Consider the following 23,206-nt stretch of genomic DNA (forward strand, 5'->3'; position numbering starts at 1 on the left):
TCTATTCCCGAACAGCTGATTCAAATGATTGCATGGCCATCAAGAACTGCAGAGGGCTGTTAATCACCCACAGATTCAATCCAGGTGTGTGGCAGAATGGGAACATCTAAAACATGCAGGGTAGGGGGCGGGGCGCGAGAACCGAAATTGAGAAACACTGGCTCAGAGGGAGAAAAAATACAGGGAATTACTAAAACTGAGAAACATCTAATAGAGAAGCTGCAAACAGATTTGAGGGGTGAAAAATTCACCTTCCAGGTGGACAACAACCCTAAACACAACAACAGAATGAATGTTTTAGATCAAAGCAACTTCATGCATGGAAATGGCTCAGTTGAAGTATAGCCAACAATACAAGTTTGAAATTCATAAGCAAGAGCATAATAACATTTAAAATCTCAGTTGTCCTTCCAGTCAAATAAGAACTGGGAATCAGACTTCAAAAGTATTCTTTGCAGACACTCTCCATCCAAGCAGACCGATCTTAAGCTCTTTTGCGAAATGAATGAGCAAAACTTTCAGTTTCTAAATGTGCAAAGCGGGTAAAACCTCATCACAACAGACTTGCAGCTGTTTTGAGGTTCTTCTATTGTGTTTTCAGTGTTATATTCTACTTTGTGTTGGCCTATCATATAAAAGTTAAATGAAATACACCAAATTTTCTGGCTTTACTTTGAACACATATGCTCAATGGTTATGAACACCTTTGCAAACCACACCGAACCAGGAATCTCAGTGCGATTGTTGTTTACAAATTAGCACTCCATTGCATCTTACTTTCCGGTTAAGCAAAATCTTTTTTTGCAATGCTAATCGCAGTTGTATGCGTTCCTTTAAACATTTGGATTGTCTTGTACGAACACATGGCTGTCACAGCTGCAGAAAGGTCATCACAGAGTCATGTCATGTCCTGTTACTAGCAGAAGGTGATCTGCTGGTTCCCCCCACATGAGCAAATCAAGTCTTTTCAGAACTGCTTATCTTACAGTACATTGCCTACAATAACAGCGACGGCACTTATTGACCAGATAAATGTCCTGCACAGGGTCACAAGACCACACATGATTAGTCACTCATACATGCATGGCTGAGCATAAGAGTATGTGCACCCGTGTCCACACATGCATGCACCTCGATGGCCTCTGCGGACCCCCCGGGGGTTCCAGGAGCATCGGTGCCCCTGTGGTGTTTTGCCCTGTGGTATCATGCTGGGCTGATATTTCTGTCTGCTTGGATGGCTACTTGACATGGTGTTTATTTGGATTGGCAACTTGTTTTCATTTAAATCGATATCCAGTGCAGAGGAAGGGAGAGGTTGTCCAAGGAAGGGACTGCCTTGACATAAACAACAGAAGTTGGGTGAATACGTAGAGGAGGCTGTGGGTGGAAAAGGCTCCAGCTTAAATATTTCTACAACCACTAAAAAGGGGGTTAAAAAACGTGCTAGTTTTATCCATTTTGATAAAAAAATATTTTCTTCGGTTAAATAGTAGCAGTCTTAGAAGGGGCTGTGTTTATCCTTGACTACAGAATATGTGAAATTATTAGCTACATAAGCCTTCCTTAACAATGAGGAACATTGAACTTGCCGTTTCCATCTCGGTAAGACAGTAAAGAAAGTAAAGTGGAAAAATGCTTTTTTGATTTAAAAGTTAATGAGACATTTATCCTGTACATACAGTCCAAATGGGGAAAAATATAACTAGCCAATCTATAACAGAGAAACATCTATAAATACGCAACTAGATACACGTTTTCACATCCTTAAACTAATTATTTGATTTTCTACTTTATGATTAAACATTCGTCTTTGTTTGTAGTCCATTGTCATGTGTTGGTGAAATACAGCAACTCTACCTCGCCAAAGTTACTTCTCAAACTGGGAGGGGATTTCTTGTGGGCTCCACAAGATTTTGAGTCGGATTTAATTGTGGACATTGGCTAGATCATGCCAGTACTTAAATTTTCTCCCGGTGAAACTTATCTTTTTGATTTGGATGCATGCTGCTCGGATTCACTGTGACAACTGTAATCAAATTTGACTGGTTTTTATTTTTATTTATTTATTTAAATATTAGCAAAAATCTTTTTGGTGCAGCAAACCCACATCACAACCCGAGGAAAATAGGAATGTCGTGGTCCTTAATCAGATTTGCATCTCTTTGCATTTGCATGGAATGAAGAGTACAAACATGCCATATTTTAGCAGACTGCTAGGCTTAATGGCACTGCCAAGGGACGGCTAATAAAATGTCATCAGAGTGAAATGAGAGTTAAGTGAAGGGGAAAAAGCTGAATATTCACACTCATTTGGCTGACACCTGGGGGACTGCAGTCACTCATGTTTGCATTGATATGCATTGTATTATGTGCTCCTCACCCGCTCACGGTGACAATCAACAGATTTAACACCTTTGCTTTAATTTAATTAAAGCTGGGGCTGTCAAGGTGAAAACTTGATTTGCACACATACACGCATTCACGCGTGTGTGTGCCCACGCACACACACACACATACACACACAAAAAAAAACCCCACAAGGGTCACTGTACACGGAGGTGGACCAATTATATCTGTATGGATAATTAGGCAGCCTAAATGTTTGTCCTAGCAGGCCAGAGCAGGTGGGAGGTAGAAGTGTCAGGCCAATACATTTACTTTTGAATCACTCTTTATTTTATTTTTTTTCTTTCTAGATTTAGCTTTGGAGGCCATTCTTTCCTTAGATGGATACTGTCTGAGTTTGAATCCTGTCTGTTTTATTATGAAATACATAAACGTAACGTAAATTGGTCCAGAGGACTAAAAAATAAAGTTTCAGTCAAAATTCACCTGCATTTTAGTACCAAATATATATTACTAAAAATGCATTATGCGTGTAGATATATACACACACGCACACAAATACACTTCACGGGGCAAGTTAGCCGCAGTTTTTGGTTGTACTTTGTGTTTACCGACTACTTTTTTCCCTGTAAGCGATGACTCACGCTGAGTCCCACAAACAGACTCAAAACCAATAAAGCTATGTTTCAAACATGTCTAAGGTCTCTGGTCATCTTTTAATCTTTGCTTAAAAGAAGGTCCTGGTGGCATTTGCAAAACATTAAAGGAGTGCAGCGAGACAGAGCCAGTGAGGTGATGAAAGTGTGGTCAACGGTTTTTTTTTTATTTTATTTTTTTTATGAGCAAGTGGGATCGCTGTCCAATTTCTAATCATAGTCTTTCATCACTGACTGGTCTTCTGGACCCTAATGACCACACCAAACACTGATCTGCACTCAGTTTGATACCTTTACAAATCCTCGGATCTTAATTTAAATGAACAAAAACCTCTCTGGGGACCAGGGCTACATCTATAGAGTGATATTAATTTCAACATCAGGATTATTAAATGTTGAAGAAAGAGTAATATGGAGATTTTTTCCTAAACTGCAGCTGGAATACCACTGAGTCTTAGATGGAGCATGCAGCCAGAACATCTTTTGCTGGTATTATCTAGTTAGAACGGTTTCACTGTTGTTAACAGGTTACTTCTGAAATAAGCTACCAAACTGAGATACCATGACCTTCAAGGATTTGATACTAAATGCATAATTGAGTTATTCATGCCGTTTTGGCTGGAGTTAGCAGGAAGAATAAAAAGTTGTCAATGATCAATGCCACACAATCTAAAACCTTATTGGAAATTCTGGTAAAAATGTGTGAGAAGGCCTTAAAATGTATGCATCTTTCAAGTGATATGAACATGCTAACATTTATTGTAGTAAGAAATCATTGTTTGGGTGTAATCGCCAAGGCCAAATCTGTGCCACATTTATGATAAAATAAATGTAAAAAGATGCTTGTTTTGTGAATTAAACTCAAATAGCAATTTTTGACATACCATGTGCCTGTTGCTCATTTATGATGGAACAGGGAGACCCATTTACTCTGGTCACTCTTCAAAATGGAAATGACAGAAAACACGCTAACGGATGTGTGTTGACCATTAAAAGTCTCCACATGTCTACAAGATGTGGCTAGTTTCATAAACTTGCCCATGTCAAATTGGCGATTAAAGAATAAAAGAGCCAGAACTGAAAAGCAAGTCTCCATAACAACCACCAGACACTCTCCACATGAAAGCTGGTTGTTTGGGATCAATTCAAAAAGAGTATATTCCGTCACCACAAATGTAAATGTGCAAAGTTTATTTAACGCTTTAACTGGAACCATGCGCTTGCTTTAGTCAGGTCAGAGTAAGACTGAACATTTTTGACATCAAACTCTAGTTGGGTTTGACGTGAACCAAAGTATCAATAAAAAAAGTAAAAAAAAAAAACCCTCATAATCACTGTTCTGCATGGTGGTGAATCTTTGATGTTGAGGAACTAATTTCTCTTCCAAAGGCCCTGGGAACTTTGCTAAAGTTGTTAAAGTTAAAGTTCCCAGGCCGTTTTCACTTCCTAACTCTCATCTCCATTGAGACTCTGAAACGCAGCGAGCAACATCAAAGACTTAAATCGACCAAAACATGGCATGCAAACGACAAATTCCTGAAAACTGATAACAGTAGGAAGCTTTTCCCTGAAGTCACCTGAAAACATAATATTACTTCATAACTTTCAGGGAGAATAAATCGTCCCCACAGAAGCACGATCTTTGCACACATATGTACCAACACACACTGACACGCACAGATTCCCCAGGGAAACCTTCCCCTCGTTTCCCAATTCTCACCTACTCCTGCTTTCTGTCATGTGTCTCATTTGTCACAACATTCACGTGTAACACTTTGCTTCAATTTGATGTGTGAGATGCAGTCAAACCCGAGCACCAAACAAGCCCCCTAAACTACCCCCACCAATAAAAAAAAAAAACCCACGGTAAACGTCTCACCCACCTCTGTTCCCTCTTACCTGCCCCTCACACTGATGGCCACTCTGCTCTGCTCAGAACAAACAGAATCCAATGAGAGCTTCGAGTTCTCCCTTCAGCTCTCATCCCACAAGTTTCCCACTGGCAGCATAATGATTACCTTTATGAAAATGGCAGGTTAATCTAAACCTAAGTAAGTTTTTCCTCCCCTTCCTGTTCTTTTTCCCCTGCCCTCCCCTCCCTCGCCCCTCCAGGTGAGCATTGCCGATGCCTACGTATTCTGACTGTGAGCGTTTATCCTTTTATGACTTCTGTTCGTCTCAGAAGGCTGCGCTTCCTGTAGGTTTGCAAAAACAGAGGTGTGCACGGAGTGAGGAACAATACCTCCTCCTCCGTGGCCTCACGCACCCCCCCTGAAGCCTCCTTATCATTGAGATTGTAATGTAATGAGTCCCCCCCGATCCCGTCCCCATACCCCTTCTCTACCCCCTTCACACACACCACCCTTTGAAACAAAAGGCTGGCGAACTCTGGGAGCTCTGTGGCAGTGTTGACACAATCCCCAGGAGTGTTTGCGGACATGCACGCTCGGCTCTTCTGCATCTATGTGTAAACAAGACTCAAAAAATTGACAAGCTTAAAATCGTGTAAGTCCTTTCATTGTAGCCTCGAGAGCAGCTTTCCGTGGGTTAACCTCTCTTCATTGACAGATTGCACATCCATCGGGTTAAACTTTAGCAGCACATATCCCACCTCTGACCTCACCACTCCATATTGTCCTTGTCCCCAAATGACAAAAAGCCACCAGCAGCTGTGACATTCATCACTTATTAGCTGTGCTCATTCATATGAATATTCTGCCCTGCTCTGCTCCATAGCCTGCAGGACAATGTCAGGGCAAAGGGGGCGCTGGATTAGGACAATGGAGACACAGGAGGAAAAACATCCTCAACACCGGGGAAGCATTTGTGTGGGATAACAGACCGTACTCACATTTTGAATCAAGTGGAATAAAAGGAAGGGTTTGTCATCTTTGTCTCTTTATGATTACAATGCCTGATTCCCCTTCTTGGTTACCTCCCCTGACTAAAGCCTTTCTCCACCGATTACAGTTTAGACAGCACAGCTAGAGTCTTGCTACTTCCAAACTTCTTCCATTGACTAATGATGGAGGTCACTGAGCTCACTGGGAGCTTCAAATCAGCAGATTTTTTTTCTGTATCCAATTTGTTTCTTAAGACGATCCTGTCTGAGGTTTACAGACAATTCCTTTGATTTAGTGTTTGACCTCCGACCTGATGTGAACTCTGGGATCTCATATAGGCAGATGTGTTGCTTTCCAAACCTGCTGTGATGAACTGGATTTACCACAGGTGGACTAGACTTAAGATGCAGAAACGGCTCAACGATGATCAGTGGAAAAAGCTCAAGTTTGAGATTCATCAAGCAAAGGCTGTGAATACTTGTAAAAATATAGGTTGTTTAGTTTTTTATGTTTGATACATTTTCAAAGCACTCCAAAAATGTTCTAAATTGTGTTAGTGGGGCTTTGGTGTGTAGAACTTTGAGGAAAGAGATTCATTCAATACAATTTGGAAGAAGGCTGTAAAGTAACAAAATGTAGAAAAAGTGAAGCCTTGTAAATACTTTCCAGATGCACCCAACCTCTAGCATGACCTATGACCCCAAATGTATCCTGCGTGTCATATATAGCAACAACAATGGTGGGTCATGTGTCCGTGGTTGTGCGGCAGCTCGTCGTTTTGCTGGTTTTCTTCCAATTAAAATTCACTCAATCTTGAGGGAAACTTTATTTTAGCAAAAATAATAATAATAATAATATTCACTGAAATCATCTGCTTATTCCTCTTGATACTGGAATAATCTGAAATAGTGGAAATTAATATGAGAAATAATGTTTTAATATTGAATTATGGAAATGTATGATGTTGTACCAGATCTGCCAAGAGGCATTACATTGCATGAAGCTCTGCAAAAAAAAAAAAAAAAAAAAAGTTTAATGCTTTATTGTCATGTCACTCCCTGTTCAGTGTGTGGTAAATATTTTATGTCTACAAGCTTCTGCCGTTTTGGAGTGGCATTCTTCATGTGCTTCTGAGCCACTTGCTAAACACACATGCACACGTGTGTGTGGTAAAGTGTGTGTCGGGGGCTGCTTTGTTTTGCTAGCTGACAGCTCCCCTCCCTGTATTGGGCCTGGCAGATGCAGAGGTGTCACAATGTTGATTAATTGTTTACGGTCACCTGTCTGCGTGGCTGCCTGTCTGCCATGTCGCCGTGCGCTGGGGGGATTCAGGGGTTGTGGGGTCAGAGAGAAGGTACGAGCGGAGGTGGGGGATGGCAGTGGCAAAAAAAATAAATAAATAAATAAAAAAAAGGTGAGGAAAGCGGAGACGACAGAGGGAAGTTGCGCTACTGTAAGTGATGCCATGCCATCAACCCTGGCGTCTTCAGCTGTGCCTGTCTGAACAGCGGTGTTGCCGTGTCGAACACGAATCACCGCTAGCCGGGGCCTGGCAGGGCCCTGTCCTCCCGCGCCGTTTCTCGCAGCTTGTTGTGCTCCTCTCTGTAGAGGGATGAGGCAGGAGGAGCAAATTCTGGGAAGGAGAGCCAAGAGGGACGAGGAAGTTTTTGGGGAGCTTATTTCTTTCTTTCTTTCTTTCTTTCTTCCTATTAAAAAAAAAAAATATATATATATTTTTTAGTTTTTTAGCACAACTCCTCCTGCTGAGTAAATTAAAACCCCTGATGTCCGTATGATGTTTATCTAAAAGGAACTGGAGCCTCTCAGATGCTGTGAAGAAATTTGTAATTAGGACTATAAAAGCAGAGCAAAAATCACAAACAGTCATTGCAGGAGTCTAATAAGTTGTAGTAGTGGTGCTACCACTGTGATACTCACATTGGTTACTGGTTCTGTCCATCAACAGCCCATTTTTAATACATCGTTTGCATTTCTAATGCGGAAAAATAATTAATATTTCACCAAATCTCTCACCAAAGAGGTTTGGCTCATTTGAATGTGACTGAGATTCATTCAGAGAAGATTTTTTCATCTTTGATTTCCCCCTTTTGCTGTTCTGTCTCCATTCTGCGTTTGTCAGATAGAGGATATTAGCAACATGACACGAGGAGGCTTCAGTACCGTGGTTCACTGTGCCCTCATGTAGAGAGAAAGGCGCACTGGACCTTTGCATCATTGAGAACACATATTCAATTCAGTTTGAATGGCTTTTGATTTAGCCCATATTAACCATTACTTACTTATTCATAGGCCACTAGGTTTTCTTCCCCTCCATCCATTCAAATCAATATTGCAGAACTCAGTTGTGAGTGTGGGTTGGGGTTTTCTTCAAAGTGGCAATTCTTCCAACCATCTGCGCCTCTTTCTCTCTTTCTCTCTCTCTCTGTTTCTCTGTCTGCACGTTCTAAACCCGCCCTTAGTAACAAGCCACGGAGCACCAATCTGTGCCGTGATTCGGCCAAGCCCTGCCTGCCGACTGGGAAGGAACATCATCAAAACTATTCTGTGTTGCCATGGAAATAGAGACCTCAATAAGTTCATCTTTTTTATGTTTTTCTTTTTTCTTTTTTTCTTTTTTTTTTTGAAGCTTGCTTGGCATTTGGTTGGTTGGGTTGGTTGGGTGAATGAGTGGCAGAGCTACAAGCTGTTCCTCCTCTTTCCAGTTCTGCTCGCTTGTGTGTGTGCGTGCGTGTGTAGGTGTGTGTGTGTGTGTGTGTGTGTGCGTGTGCGTGTGTGTGTGTGTGTGTGTGTGTGTAAGTGTGTGTAAAAGGTCCGTTTCTTGTTGGGTTTAACAATATATATGCGCATGTTTTCACATAAATGCGTGTGTTCTGAGACGTAAATATAGAAACCTGAGGTTCAGTAAAATTTGGAAATTGAAAACAAAGAGTGAAGGCAAAGAAGAATGAATAGAAATAAATTGGGTCAGCAGAAAACATTTAGTAGCAAGTTTTGTAACGCCAGTTATATTTGCTTTTCTTTTTTTCAGGGTGTTTTTATTTGAATGCTGCATGGCAGCAGCACTTGTGTTCAACACAGCTGTTTGTAAGTAGAAGCTGTTGTAGGGGTGGTAGTACTGGAATTGGCTCTTTGAAGCGTTTGGATCTTCCTTCTTATACTAGGAGAATACCAATGTACGTTAGAGGTGTGTGTGTGTGTGTGTGTGTGTGTGTGTGTGTGTGTGTGTGTGTGTGTGGTAGATGAAATAAGATGAAAACAAAAAGCAAGAGAGAAGCAGAAAGAGTGGTGTTTGTTATAGGCTTGTCACTGCAACATATGATGCAGCTTGATCAGCTGGTTTCAGAGAAATTCTCTTTGATGTTAATGTTATTCATGCGAGGTGGTGCACACCAGCTCTCAGAGGAGGCAGCATGTGCAATGTCTCAGTTACCTCCACTCTTTCAGCCCTGATTCACAGGGAAAAAAAAAAGAAAAAAAAGGATCTTTCCTGAAAACAGAATTTGGGGAGGAGAACCTTGTTCGGGGTGGGCTGGAACAGTCTTACTCCGTGTAATTGGACAATTAAAATCAGATCCTGGCATCTGTTTTTCTGCCTACTCTTGAGGGGATAATTTTTATAATGTATTCTCACAGTCATCTTGATACGACTCTGTAAAATAATGCTCCCAACCCCTCAGTACGCGTCAGATTGTCTGTGTGAACAAAGCAAACGCCTACAGTCATGGTAAATAGTGCATCCAATTTAAATGCTTAAATGCATGTAGTATACGGTGAAGACTAACAATTTCCTAGGCTTTCTCATGTTTTGTGTCCATGTTTTCTTCAAGTTAGATTTAAATAGTTAATAGTAGATGATGTAGTACAGAACCAGATCATTTGCAAACAGGCAGATTCAAAACCACAAAGTCCTGAACAAATCAAAAGTAAACATCTACAGTTGTGCGCAAAAGCAGTAGCAATACTCTGCAAAATAGCAAATAAGAAATAAGACAAATGAAATGTAAAATATGCAATTAAAGTAAAAAAAAATACAAGATCAAGCTCAACTAAAATAATAGAAAAAAGGAAACAGGTTATTTTAGAGAAGATTTAAGATTCCAGGGGTTTGAGCAGATCTAAAATGCTGCACCAAACGCTTCCTCCGGTCTGGCCTTGAGCCTATGAGGACGTACAGAGGTGAATGGTTGGATGACATAAAGATTTTGCTGTCATTTGAATTAAGAACTCAATGGTCATCCAACATTTACCTCCTTGAAGCAACAGAGTGAAAGGCCTTTAATCTGTTGCCCAAAAGAACAAAACTGAACTCAGCCTTTACTAATGGCTGAGCATAATTATTGTTTTTGATTTCAAAGACGGGCAGATTTGACCAGTTTCAGGGTAGCAGTAAAAAAAAAAAGAGAGATTGTTGTTTTTCTTTTTCTTTTTTTTTTTTTTTGACCCCATAATAAGTACATGTGATTAAAAATTAAAAAAAAGTAATGAAACCAAGACGGAGCCCTGGAGGACACCAGATGAGATTTAAACAACGCAACTTAACAATCCTCTGTAAGCTCAATCTTTTTCTTTCAAACAAGAATGTAACAGCGTAGCTAGAAGAGAGCAATCACGGTGTTTTCTGGGTTGTTGTTTTGTTCATTTGACATAAGACGTAGACAAATTCAGAACCTGGTGAAGACCAGATGGATAAATCCTTAATATTGAACGAAGAGTTCTTTCTCTTTTGTGCCGTTGAGATCCTTTAGCTTCGTTTTATGTAATAAGACATTGTTGAATTTGTTATTTCTTACATTTGATTTAAATATATGTAAATAATGGTGACGCACAAACATTTACGTGGTAAAATGTTAAATCAGACAGTAAGTTTTGCAATAACTGTAACCGTGAAGGCGGATTAGGGGTAGCAGATTGATTATGTAGTTTAAAACATTCTTAACCTGAAGACCAAAATGTTTATATAATAAAACTTTTGAAATGATCGTATCATACTTTCTTTTAACTATGGATGCAATGTCAATGTTGCATGAGAGAATCAAAGAGGTCCTCCCAATTTTTTTTTGTTTTTTTTGTTCTGTATTTAAATCAGTTTTTCTTTTATTATTTTCTTACAATTTTTAGGTAAACACAAATTATATTTTGTGGTGGGTGGGGGTTTCAGAATTTAACTTACAGTATTATTGTTTTCTAATACTGTAAATTAATGGAAAATCAGAGATATAAATGTTACAAAATGATAAAAAAAAACTCTCAACAGATACATAAAAAAAAACATGGCTTTAAATCCTCAGATGTCCAATTTCAAGGTGAAGTGAGGCTGGTTTGCAGCTGCCGTCAGTGTATATGTGTGTGTGTGTGGGTTTGTGCTTATCTGCTTGTAATCAGGTCTCTGCTTCCATTCCCAAAGCTGACCCTAACAAGATGTGGCTGATAAGGCGGGCCTCTGGATGCATCTGTATGCTGGGCCTATTGTGCTGGGATGAGAGTGGAAAAGAGAGAGGGGTAGGAGAGAGGAGGAGAGGAGAGGAGGGAGAGGGGTGAGTTTGCTCGAATCTCTGAGGGGCTGGCTAACCCCCCGCTCCTTTTTTCCTGAAATGGAGATGTTATTACATTAGCAGCTAAAAGGGTTTATTCACAGTTAGTGCAGTTTAGGCATGCAAATGGAGGATTTTGGTGCGCTGTGTTGCCTGGAGGTATAGGACAGAGAGCACAGGAGATTTGCAAGGATTAGTTCCACAGGTTCCTTTTATTATGGAAAGAACCCTTCGTGAATAAAAGGGGGAGGGAAAAGGTGAGTTGAGGAGAAAGGATAGAAGGGAGCCAGTCAGGGAATTTAGATGGAGGGTTTTTTCTCTCTCTCTCTCTCTCCTTACTACATTCAGCTGCGTTGTAAAGAATCTAAATGATTTTTTGATTCCTTAACTCTCCCGTGGTCCGAGGTTACAGAGAGTACCGGTTTACCTCCGACCTTCGCCCCTCTGTGACAGTTGGTAAGCAGTTCGCTGCTCTTCGCCTGCAGATCGAGACAGTCGTATCCCTGCGCAGACGACTACCACGAAAAGCCGGAATCCCACACAGCAGTAAGTGATGGTTATGATGATGAAGCCTCTTGGCATATTTTACAGTGCACACTGCTCAGTGCACATTAAATGGAGGGTGGCGACCCATTCAGATCACTCATGTAGTGGGTGCATGTCTGAGGGACTGGGGTGCTGCAATCTGATATGCTTGAGTTGTAAAGTTAAAGCCTTCATTATCTCGGCACGAGGCGTAAGGTGTCACCTTCATTGGACCTGACACATGCACGCTTCCCTAGCCGTGGGAGACCACACACACACACACACACACACACACACGCAGAAGTGCACACCAGTGTAAATACGACTCAAACTGTGGGAGATGGGGTTGAGAGATGAAGCGCTTGAGGAAGAGATGGACAAGAAAGGCTGTGAATTAATGGCCGATGGGGTACGCCAAGGTTGGCCCGGCTCGGGTTTGCGGCGCTGGTCAAGGTGATGGGTCGTGATGTTGCGTGGGGGCGGGGGAGGAAAGGGACGTGCAAAAACAGAGACAGAAGGCCGGTGGCAAATTACTCTGGTCTGTTGTTCCGCGGGGAGTAGCGAGTGATGGTGAAAATGAAGAACGAGATTGATGGGACAGCATGCGCTTCAATCAGACTTGATGTGATGTCGTCTGGTGTCCCGTCATCTATTCTTCACCCAGAGTTTTTCCCCTAACTTCTTCTTTTTTCTCTCTCTCTCTGTTTGTTTCAACCTTCACAAAGAACAATTAATAATGTAAAAGACCTCAAGTTTTGTGAAGCATTCCTCATGTTTAAAAACTACGCCAAGTTTTGGAAACTTTCATCAGACTTTCATTGACGATGTGGGTTTGCATGTTTAGGCACATAAGGTCCTCGGCAAGATCAAACACATGGGCAACGGCCCAGCAGTTTGATAACCTTGAGTAAAAACATAATAGTTTCTCTGTATTCACCTGAAAATAAAAATGCATAACATGATTTAATTGCTTTTTTTTTTAACAGAAAAGAGAAAAACATCTATTATCATTACTGCTGTTGTTTCTTTCCACTGTCGCCACATGCTCACTCGTGTGGAGCTGACTTGGTACAGTTTGACAGTGAAAACTGATTTTGACTGCACTGAATGATGGCATGGTTTGAATTGGATTGTGTGTAATATTTCTGGATATTAATTAGTTCTTTTTGTCCTTATAAATAAACTGAAATGGTTGCTTTCTGTGATTGGCTCTTTCACTATTTATGTAAGCAAGGAATTGAACTAGTGTTCCTGTAAGTTAAATAATATAAGCCTCTTGTTGTTATTTTGATTTTCTTTGTGTGTCATTCTCCTGCCCTCCTCAACCTTCGTCATGTTTCTCCAGTACAATTTTTGCCTTTAATTTTTGCCACAATTATTGTCTTTAATAATTGTGGCAACCTGTCCTCTTTGTCCCCCTGACGATATATGAGTTATTTATGCTTTTATTGAATAAATCAACTACAAAACATGACAAATATTCCAATATCCCTTTTCTTGTAAAGCAAATTTGTACTGACACAGCTTAGGCAACCAGACCCACCATAATGTTGGCTTTCATTTGAAGGTTAGTGGATGTGGAAAAATAACACAACATATCAAGTAACACACAGTCTTTAGTGGTAATTTAATTCTGAGTAGAGTAATAGGCTAGCTGGTTATATCTGCTTAATTAGTTGAGCTATTTGCTCTGGAAATATTATGTGCAGGGACATAGTGTCATTTTATAGCACAACCAACTAAATGTGTTATCTTCAGCTGTTATAAAAATCCTGTATATATAAAATAAAACATAAAAGAAATTAGATTTTGCAGTTTGTCAGTTTGAAATGAACCTCTGTCTCTTTAAGAAAGCTCCAACTCTTTGTGACTTCAGGCGGAGCTTTGTGAGGCCAAGCGTTCAGGCACCCCGAATGGCTGCCAGGGATTCAATCATTTCTCAAACATGCATGAAAGAATCAGAACAACACTCCAGGTTCGTTTGTGATGAGGGATTAACATTATAACATGATAAAAAAGCTCAAAAAAGCCAATTTTACAAACACCCAACCATCCCTTTCCCCCCCTTTTAAAGCCTGGAATCAGCAGCTTCACAGACTTGTTTTCCAAGTATAATTTTTTAAAATACAGCTACCCATAAGATCAGAGTGCTGGGGGATAGTTTTCCAGTTTCCTCCCCAAGATGGTTTGGGTATTTTTATGAAAATGTTTTGAAACAGCCAAATCTTTTTTGTAAGTGAGGAAAAGATGGTATATATATATATATTGTTTTTTTTTTTGTTTTTTTTTTGTCAAGCTGCTTTGCAGTACAAAGCAACAGGTGGGGGATGGAGCAGCAATGCATTATCATGTGCTCAGTGCAGCCAGAAAAATCTCTGGTAGCTTTCTATGGCATCTCATTAAAAGAATATAAACTGTAGGAACAGTACATCTTAACTTTTTAAAACCCCGGTCAACCTGTCGCCTGCGGTCGGCTTGTGCGTGTCCAGAAACGGCCCTTGAGGCGAAGTGGCCTGTTATACGCTCTGTTTTCAGCCCAACACATTGCATAAGAAAGGAGAGTGCGCGCCACTGAATGAAAGGCTCTCCCCTCTCCGCACCGGCCACCAGCCATCCATCTCTTCTGGCCGAGCGGCTCTTTAATTGTCTGCATTTGGATGCTTTAACACTTGTGCTGTTAACCACCATTAACCACGAGTGTCCTCACACAACTGTGAAGGAGGTACAAAGAGGACAAGCACACAAACCGGCAATGGTTGTGAGAGACTCTCAAACAAGAACAAGTGCAATCAAACAATATCTTTTTCGCGAGCTGTCTGTTAACGACACACTGGGACGCAGTAGGCAAATTTGTCCCGTGGCTCTATTCTGCAAATATCTCCAGCGTTGTGTTGTTAGTGTGGTCAGTAATTTATTATAAAGTTGACAAACTTACAACAGAAAGAAAAAAAAAACACATGTCTCTACTGTTTCTAAAAGTGAGATTTCTATTAATTGTAATCTGAGATGTTTTGATAAACAACTTGACTGACTCATTATTTTTAAAAGTGCTTTCATAAAATTGGAAATCCTATTAAATGAAATTATTAAATACATTTAAAATGGATGTCTGTGAAAACTAAGAGGTTAAATGTATGCAATCCGAAACCAGTATATATATATATATATATATATATATATATATATATATATATATATATATATATATATATATATATATATATATATATATATATATATATATATATATGTGTGTGTGTGTGTCCAGGCAGCATACAAAGTTTAGTAACATACACTTGACAATGAATGTAAATACATTTATATTGCATATGTCTATGGAAGTCTTTATCCTAATGTTTTTGGAGTAAAGCTAGAGCTGTCGTATACAAATATAAAAAATATACAATGAAAAGACTGTAGAAAGAAGATACTCATTATTCAGTTGCTCCTTTTTTTGTTTTATCAAAGTGGGATCTCACTGTCATCAAAACAATATTCTGAACACATAAAAATAAAAATACTTTCGCATTGGGTGACATTTTTCCTCACCACAGTGAGGAAAAATGCCTCCCAGCAGCCCTGAAACTCAGCTGTGTCCCAGGAGTTTTGAGCAATTTGTCAAAAAATAATAATAATAATAAACATATTTTGGAATAAATTGGATCCACAGTGCTACAACAATTGGAATAAAGCTTATTTATTAATCCAAACACTAGAATGCAAGTTAATTGAATTACCTGCTTTTGATTTAAAAAAAGAAAAAAAAAGAAAATGTGAAGAATTCTACTTTTTCAGCCTTTTATTTAATTTGTAAATATTTTGATCTTTAACCCATCAGTGTTGCTTGATGGGTTAAAGATGGGAACATGTTCATCTATATTTTTTCCAGGTTTGGGTCTTTATGAATATGTCCTCGTTTTTGTTGAACTGTACTAAAAGGATGACAGAAGAAAGAAAGTGTCAGTGAACAGAACACTAATAGCCACTCCGTACTCTGCTGCTATCTTCTTCCTGCACCCATCCCATGTTCCCTTTGAGCATATTTGTAAGTGTGTGCATTGAACAAACACCCCCCCACAAAAAAAAAATAAAGTCCACAGCCCTGTGCCTCGGGCCTGGGTCCACTCAGAACAACAGTGGAGCTGCTCCCCCTGCTGCTTGCAGATAGAAACTGCCTCTGGGCCTCACTATCCCCTCTCTGAGCTTTGTGCATTTGTTTTTGTGCTTGCATGTGCAGTCGGTGAGTGCATGCGTTACCCGGCGAGACGTTCCCCAGTTTTACACAGTGGGCTCATTCTCCTGCATCCTGCCACAAATATGTATGTGACCTCACCTTCCATTCTCTCACCCCTGTGTACTGTTCAGAAACAACAGCTCCAGCATCTGCAACCCATTGTTTGTGGTTGCTGACTTTTATTAAGCCCCTCTTCCTTCTTGTCTGCCCGTCCAGCTGTAAAAGTCTGATGATCTTTTTGTTCTTCTTTTGCTTTGCATGAATGGGTTTTTATGCACGGCTCATACAAAATGACTGCTTTGCAGGGGAAAGACTTAAAAAAAGGGGGTTCAAATGAAAGTCGGTGCGTATTAGAAGGCAAAGAAGAAGAAAAAAGGAAACACGCAAATTCGAATCTCGGATGTGAGTGGTGGGAGGACACATTCAAACTGAATTATCAAATGACTTCTCTGCCTTGTTTCCTTTCTTCTCCCCGTTTCTCATTGCACTATGGATCTAGAGACTTTAAGCACCAATTACCATTTGCATTTTATCAGCCATATGGTCACCTGTCATGTTCACATGACCAAGTGATCAAAGGCTGGGATTTGGTTTAATTGTTCCCCACTGTTAGGCTTCAGCCAGTGAGGACTCTCGGTCTCTACTTCAGCAGGTGGTGTATGTATATGTGTGAGTGTGTGTGTGGAAGCATTTTGTGAATGCATAGCTGCACGGAGCAACACACAAATATTTGGACAGTTCTTTCTTTGTGTGTCTGTTCATCGTAGCAAAACAAAAAAAAAACAGATTTACAATGTTTATTTAAGATATTTAATACTGCCTCCTCAAATGCTTAGTCAGCAAATGCACTTAGTAACTAGAAGTTTGCTGTCTCAATGCTATCTGCAAAAAAAAAGAAAAAGTTTACGTAAAACTGTGCAGAAGAAATGTTTCCATCTGGTGTGTCAGGGGGTCAAAAGGCAAAAAAGCTTAAGAAGACGAAATTAAGAACCTGAAAACCTAATCTGGTTTTGGCGTCCATAAAAATTTGCTGCCGAGTCTTGTAGAATCAATTTCTGAAGATACTTTCATTTAAGAACCATGAAATAGTACAAATAAACCTTTGATGTATATATTTGAAAGATTTAGTATGTTGAGCCAAGAGAGACATTAGGAAGAATTTGTTTTGCAAAAGCTGTTCAACCAAGAAGCTCAGAATCTAAGTAGTAGAACAAGTGATGACAAGTTTAGGTGAGGAAAAAGCAGAATTTTATGAAAACTGAATGAAACGTTGCTCTTGTGAACCCATGTAGAATTTGACGGGTCTTTGGTAACATTGTTGGCATCCAGCAAGAGGGTCCTGGGTTCAAACCCTGGTCTGGGGTCTCTCTGCATGAAGTTTGCATGTTCTCCCTGTGCATGTGTGGGTTCTCTCCGGGTATTCCGGCTTTCTCCAGTCCAAAGTCATTACTGGTAGCTTTGATAGACATATGTGTGTGTGCATGGCTTTTTGTCCTATGTGTCTCTATGTCAGCCTGGTATAGACGAGTGAGCTGTCTGGGGTGTACCCTACTTCTTGCCCAATGACCACTCTGTCCCCCTGCTTCTATAAGTGGTGTGTAGACGATGGATGGATGGTCTTTCTAGCCAAAAGCAAATGGCAGTTCTTAGCCAAGAGCACAAGAGGCTCTACCTGTTTATTTTTATGGGGAAAATAGTTGGGAAACAGTTACATATTCCAAAATTCATGAAGGGTTTACATGGCAGAAGTCAGAGCCATCATGACTGGAAAGAGTTTGAAATAGCGCAAAGATTTCAGAAGTAGCACAAGGAAAATTGTGCCAGCTGCGAGAGTTTTTATAGCTTTCACGTGATTGCAAATTTAATTTGTATTTTGTCATGAAGAACAGAAATACAGTATTTAAATGTGTCACTGTTCTAAATTTGTCTGCAGTCATGATGCAATGTTGGAACCGATTCCAGGCGGCCTGCACAGCTCCTGCAAACACAAATCTATTAATGCCTAAAGACTCAATAATCAGGTTGGTTTTACTTGTCTTTGTTCAGGAATTAATCCCCGCTGTGTTGTAATGTGAAATGAAGCCAACTTTTTGTGGTTTGGAGGAAAACTGACAGTGAGTTTGGTCCATAAGTGGGGCTGAGGAGGGTCTGGGTAGAGGTGTTTATGGTTTCTGCAAGAGGTTTTAGCTTGAAAGGGGCTTTGAGAGATTCTCATTGATTGGGTTTTAATTTGGTTTTAACCCAAACACCAAGCTCCACCCATCCCCCCTCTTCAGTTCTTCCCACCAAATCCCTATGCAGCCCCCCCCCCCCCACACTCCTCACATCCCCACCCCCTTGTCTCTCACACCCCATCCTGTCCCGGCAACAGAGAGGGAGTTGAGAAGTCGGGGTGGTCCGCGTGGCCGGTCAGGGCCAGCTGATGGGAGTAAACCAAACTCAGCAGGCCTGTTGTTTGTGTTTACTCTGTGTGTTTGTGTGTTTCTGAGTGTCACTCAGCTGAACGGAACAACATGCATGTTGCTTCACAAGTTTGATAAGCTCTAACGGCCTTTTTCTACAAAAACACCATTAATCACGTTGCGCTATCACAGGTGGATAAAGCAGCACATCGTCCCTCTTCCGAGCGCATTATCTGCCGTGAAATAGCAAGAAATGTGTTGTGACTTTGTCTTGCAAAGTTACTGAGGCCTCTTGAATGTTTTTGCATTTTAAAAATGTGCAAAAGTTCAGTGTATTTCTACTTTGTAAAACAATTTCTTTGTTGTCTTTGGATATACGTCTCTAGACACTGAAAGCTTTTTCTCGTTCATTACAAACATGAACCACAACTTCTAGCACTTGGTAAGTAAATTCCTGCATTGGTTTCATCTGACAGGAACACTGTCCTCCTATGTGTGACTTTGTCATGGTCTATTACATAAAATCCCAAAACAATTATGGGAAGTTTAAAAGAAACATGTTAAAGTTCATTGGGTATAAATATCTTTCCAAGACACCAATTGGTGTACCTCTTATTTGTCTTTTACAGGGCGAAGGTGGCGAAAGCCCTTAGGGGAAGAGAACTAACCAATTGAAAACCATTTAAAGATACTGTCTTCCCTCTTGTGTTTGCTTTAGCAATCTAATCTCAGACCTAATCTATGACATGTTTTCTTTTTCTTTTCTTAATTTGCAACCTCAAAGAGGACAGAGGTAGAAGTCGAGTCTTAATTAGGTTAGTTATCTCTGATGCTCCGAGGAAAAAAAAAAAAAAAGATAAAGTTCTCTCACCAGGACTGTTTCAAATTAACCTAATTGGACTTTTAGCAGAAACTCAGCAAATATTCAGGGTTAAACAAAGAGAAAGACATAAAGGAGGGGAGAGATCCTTGTGAACTGAGAATAAAAGGGTCTTTTCATAGGTCATGTTCAAGGTTCTCCATTCTGGTTTGTCTCAACAAACAGAAGAGAAAGCTGCAGCTTTGCTTCTAGGGGAGCTGACCTGTGCAGCAGCGCAGAGACCGAGCGGGGGCCCCCGGCATCCGACTGAACGAAGCACTGGACAAAGAAGAAAAGACGACTGACGACATATGCAATCTTCTTTTTGTGTTTTTTTTAAGCACTTCAATCTGAACTTTAAAAGTTAGATTTATTAAATATTTTAATCTTAAGATTCTTAAATCTGTATAGTTAGATGTGACTTGTAAGCACATCTAATTATTGCTATTTTCTACATGTAACATGTTTTTTTTTTTCTTTTTCTTCTGGTGACAGTGTAAAATTCAGCTTGGAGTTGTTACGTTTTTGCTCCAAGAAAGTTTCATGTGGGGAAAAACAGGGGAGAAAAACATAAAAAAAAAAAAACACTTTTTTTTTTTTTTAGGAAAGTCACACAAATTATTAACGGCCTGTTTTTGCCTCCTCTGATATTTGAATGCTATCAAATTAACACTTCCTGAAGAAGCAGGGGTTGTATTAAGAATCCCAAGTTCCCCACCAAGTCGAGGTGAGAAAATATTCCAGGGGGCAGTTTGATAATAACCAGGGACAGAGGGTAAAACTATTCCCTCTCTCAAGTTTCTCAGGGTGAATTAATTAGGTAAGGGAAGCGGTGAGATATGAAGTACTATATATCATTTACACCGCACCTCCTGCAAGACGAACTGCAATTTGAGGTAAGGAAAACCCCGATGAATGATAATGATTTTAATCAAACAGAAAGTGTTGGGTGACATTAGTCATGCAAATCATATTTCCGTAACATATCCTGTGAAGTTTTAAAGTCAAGCAAAATAGTTAATATTCCTGCGCTGGCTGTGTCAAAAATTAGGATCCATCTTGCGCCGCAGTGATGTATAGATGAGTTAATTAAGCACATCGATTGGTGCCGAATTGATGCAGCGTGTGGATTTTTAATTAGTGCATGCTTGAGTGTGTTAAAACTCTTGTGGGCTATCTGAGTGGAACCAAGTGGAACTGAGCGTGTCAGCACAGAACACGGCTCGGCGTACCCCAAACAAAACCCCGACTGCCCGCGATTCTCTTTCAAAACCCTCCAGTTGCTCCCTTGTCTCTTTGACTTAAAAATAATCCGCCATTTTAGGCCTGCATTTAGAGGGTGGGGGATAACACCCCCGTGCGGTTGCCCAACCTCGAACCTCTTGTAAAGGGGAGCTCATTTAGACCTACAATGGATACTCACTCTTAAAAGTACGTTTCATGCCCCATGTCTTAAAACCCACCTCTGTGTTCCCATTTGACGAATTGCTTTCTCTAACATGCAGTATTATGTAGACTTCATCTGCCATAAAGACAGATTTTTTTTTTTTTTTAAAGAATTTCTATTCGACTTTATCTAAGGCCCTCTATCAGGGCAGGTGCCTTTTCATCCACATGTGGAAAAGTATCTTGTGTCCACCTGTGTATTTGGGTAACACCGTCAGTCCATTAGTTTGTGTGTTTGACGTCCGTATGCCGTCCACCTGTCATAATAGCCCGTTTGTCCAGCTGCTGCTGAACTGCTTATTTTCCCTCTTAGAGGCCCTCTCGGGTCCAGATGAGACAGCCTGCAGCTAGCTGGGCCCCTCTGTCGCACACATCCATGGAGCTCCACGGGGACGCAGGCTGAAGAACGGGGCTCCTCAATCGTCACGTGTTAACGTCCGAATCGGATTTCGAGACGAGGTCAAAGATCTGGTGGAGTTAATGAAGAGCAACGTCATTTTATTATGCTTTTTTGTAAGTTATAAATAAAAGAAATGGAACCATGCCCCACAATTGTTTGTTGCTGACTTTAGTGCTCTTTAATTTCTCACAACAAAATCAAATAGGCACTCTAATGCTTTAATATATTTTAAGGATTTATTATTTCTTATTATTTTTCAACAACTTATTAGCCTTTACTAACATACAAAAATAAACGGATGCTATTGTTGCCATGAAGCAATAAGGTGTTGGGTTTGAATTCTGATATTTACCGATGCACATCTTGCTTTAGCTGTGGATCTTCCAAAAGAGAGATGGGTGATGAGATGCGAGGATAATGTCATCTTCCATTCTCTTTGCTTTGATATAACTTGCTGATAATTCAGACAAGGTGCTCTTTTTGTGGTTCCAATTAACAGTTTGTGGACAAAAATCACAAAAAAAACTTCTATTATGTATTCATGTCAGCTTTCACCTGTTGCCTCCTCTCACTTCTGCCTAAAATATTTCAAAGTGAGTGAACTTTCATCCAGATGTCTGTTGTCTTCAGAATGGTTGAATAGTGTTTTTATTATTTTAACTTGCTAGCCACTGCAACTCATTTGGCAGAGTGTATTGCAGCCAGAGGTTTCCTTACCATTGGACAAAACTCCAAAACTAATGAAAGCAAAGCTTTCTTTGCAAAGAAATCTGATGAGTGCTTGTAGTTTGTCAAACTTGACAACTGAGAGAGTGAACGGAGATACAACTCAACTAAACCACCGAAGCAAGGTTATGACGTATTCAACCTGATATCTACATCACTGGTGTAATTCAATGGCATTTTATCATTTTTAACCATTCTCATCATTTCATATTTTCCTGAAGGATAATTGAGGGCCAACAGAGCATTGCACACCGGGCAACAGAAGGATGCACACGGCTGCTCTGTTCCACTTTATTTGGCACCCTTGCAGCTCCCGACACATGCCTCGCTTACTGACGCTCACTTCTTCCCTGCAGTCTGTCGCATTGTCTTTCTACAGAGAACACTCATATGATCAGATCACACACCAAGCCCGGGGGCCAGTGTTTATTATGTATGATAGTTTTTAGCCTCTAGGTTTCTGGCATTCAGGGTTTTTGGAAGCTGGTGAGCCAGCGAGCGAGGCACAGCATCGGTCAGTGGCGAACCAGTCAGTCAGAGGGTAGAGCTCTGGGACTTTGTTGCACAGTCGAGGCCTGGTTTATTGTGCCTTGTGGCCCACACTGAAAAGTCCAATCTCTCAGTCTGGCTCTGCTTTAGACAAGTTTCCCATGTAGTATAACTACGCCATCAGCAAAAATACAGCATCTCAGGGAAGTTCATATTAAAACACACCTGTCCTTTCCACTGAGTTGGGATTATGTCTTTGCAACGGCGTTGATTGATAATGTGTCTGCCAGCATCCGGTGACGGCCAGATATTTGTTTCTTTGTGGTGTTATTTTACCGTTTTTCTTTCTTTATAAAGGATAGGATAAATTGCCACTCCTCATGCTGCAGAAAGCTGAGGGCCTGGTTTGAGAGAGCATTTGCTCCCCTGCTGGGTGTATTGATAAGCAGCACTGAACCCTGTGGTCAATCTTTAATTGTATTATTCGGAGACCTCTAGTCAACCTCCCTTTTCCACAATAATGGAGCGGAGAGCAAGTAAATGTACTCATGGCCTTTAACACAAAGTAGTGCGTAATCTCCAAACTGGAAATCACATATTCAAAATTGATATTACAGGACATTGTCCAATATACAATGTTGTGGATGGAAGAAGATGCTCTGACCAGATGAGATTAAAGTTGAACTTTTTGGCCTGGCTGCCTAACTAACTTTTCTTCTTTTGCAAAG

Source organism: Poecilia mexicana, unplaced genomic scaffold (genome assembly GCF_051168715.1).
Source record: "Poecilia mexicana isolate PSO_F unplaced genomic scaffold, ASM5116871v1 scaffold_2, whole genome shotgun sequence".
NCBI classification, from domain to species: domain Eukaryota; kingdom Metazoa; phylum Chordata; class Actinopteri; order Cyprinodontiformes; family Poeciliidae; genus Poecilia; species Poecilia mexicana.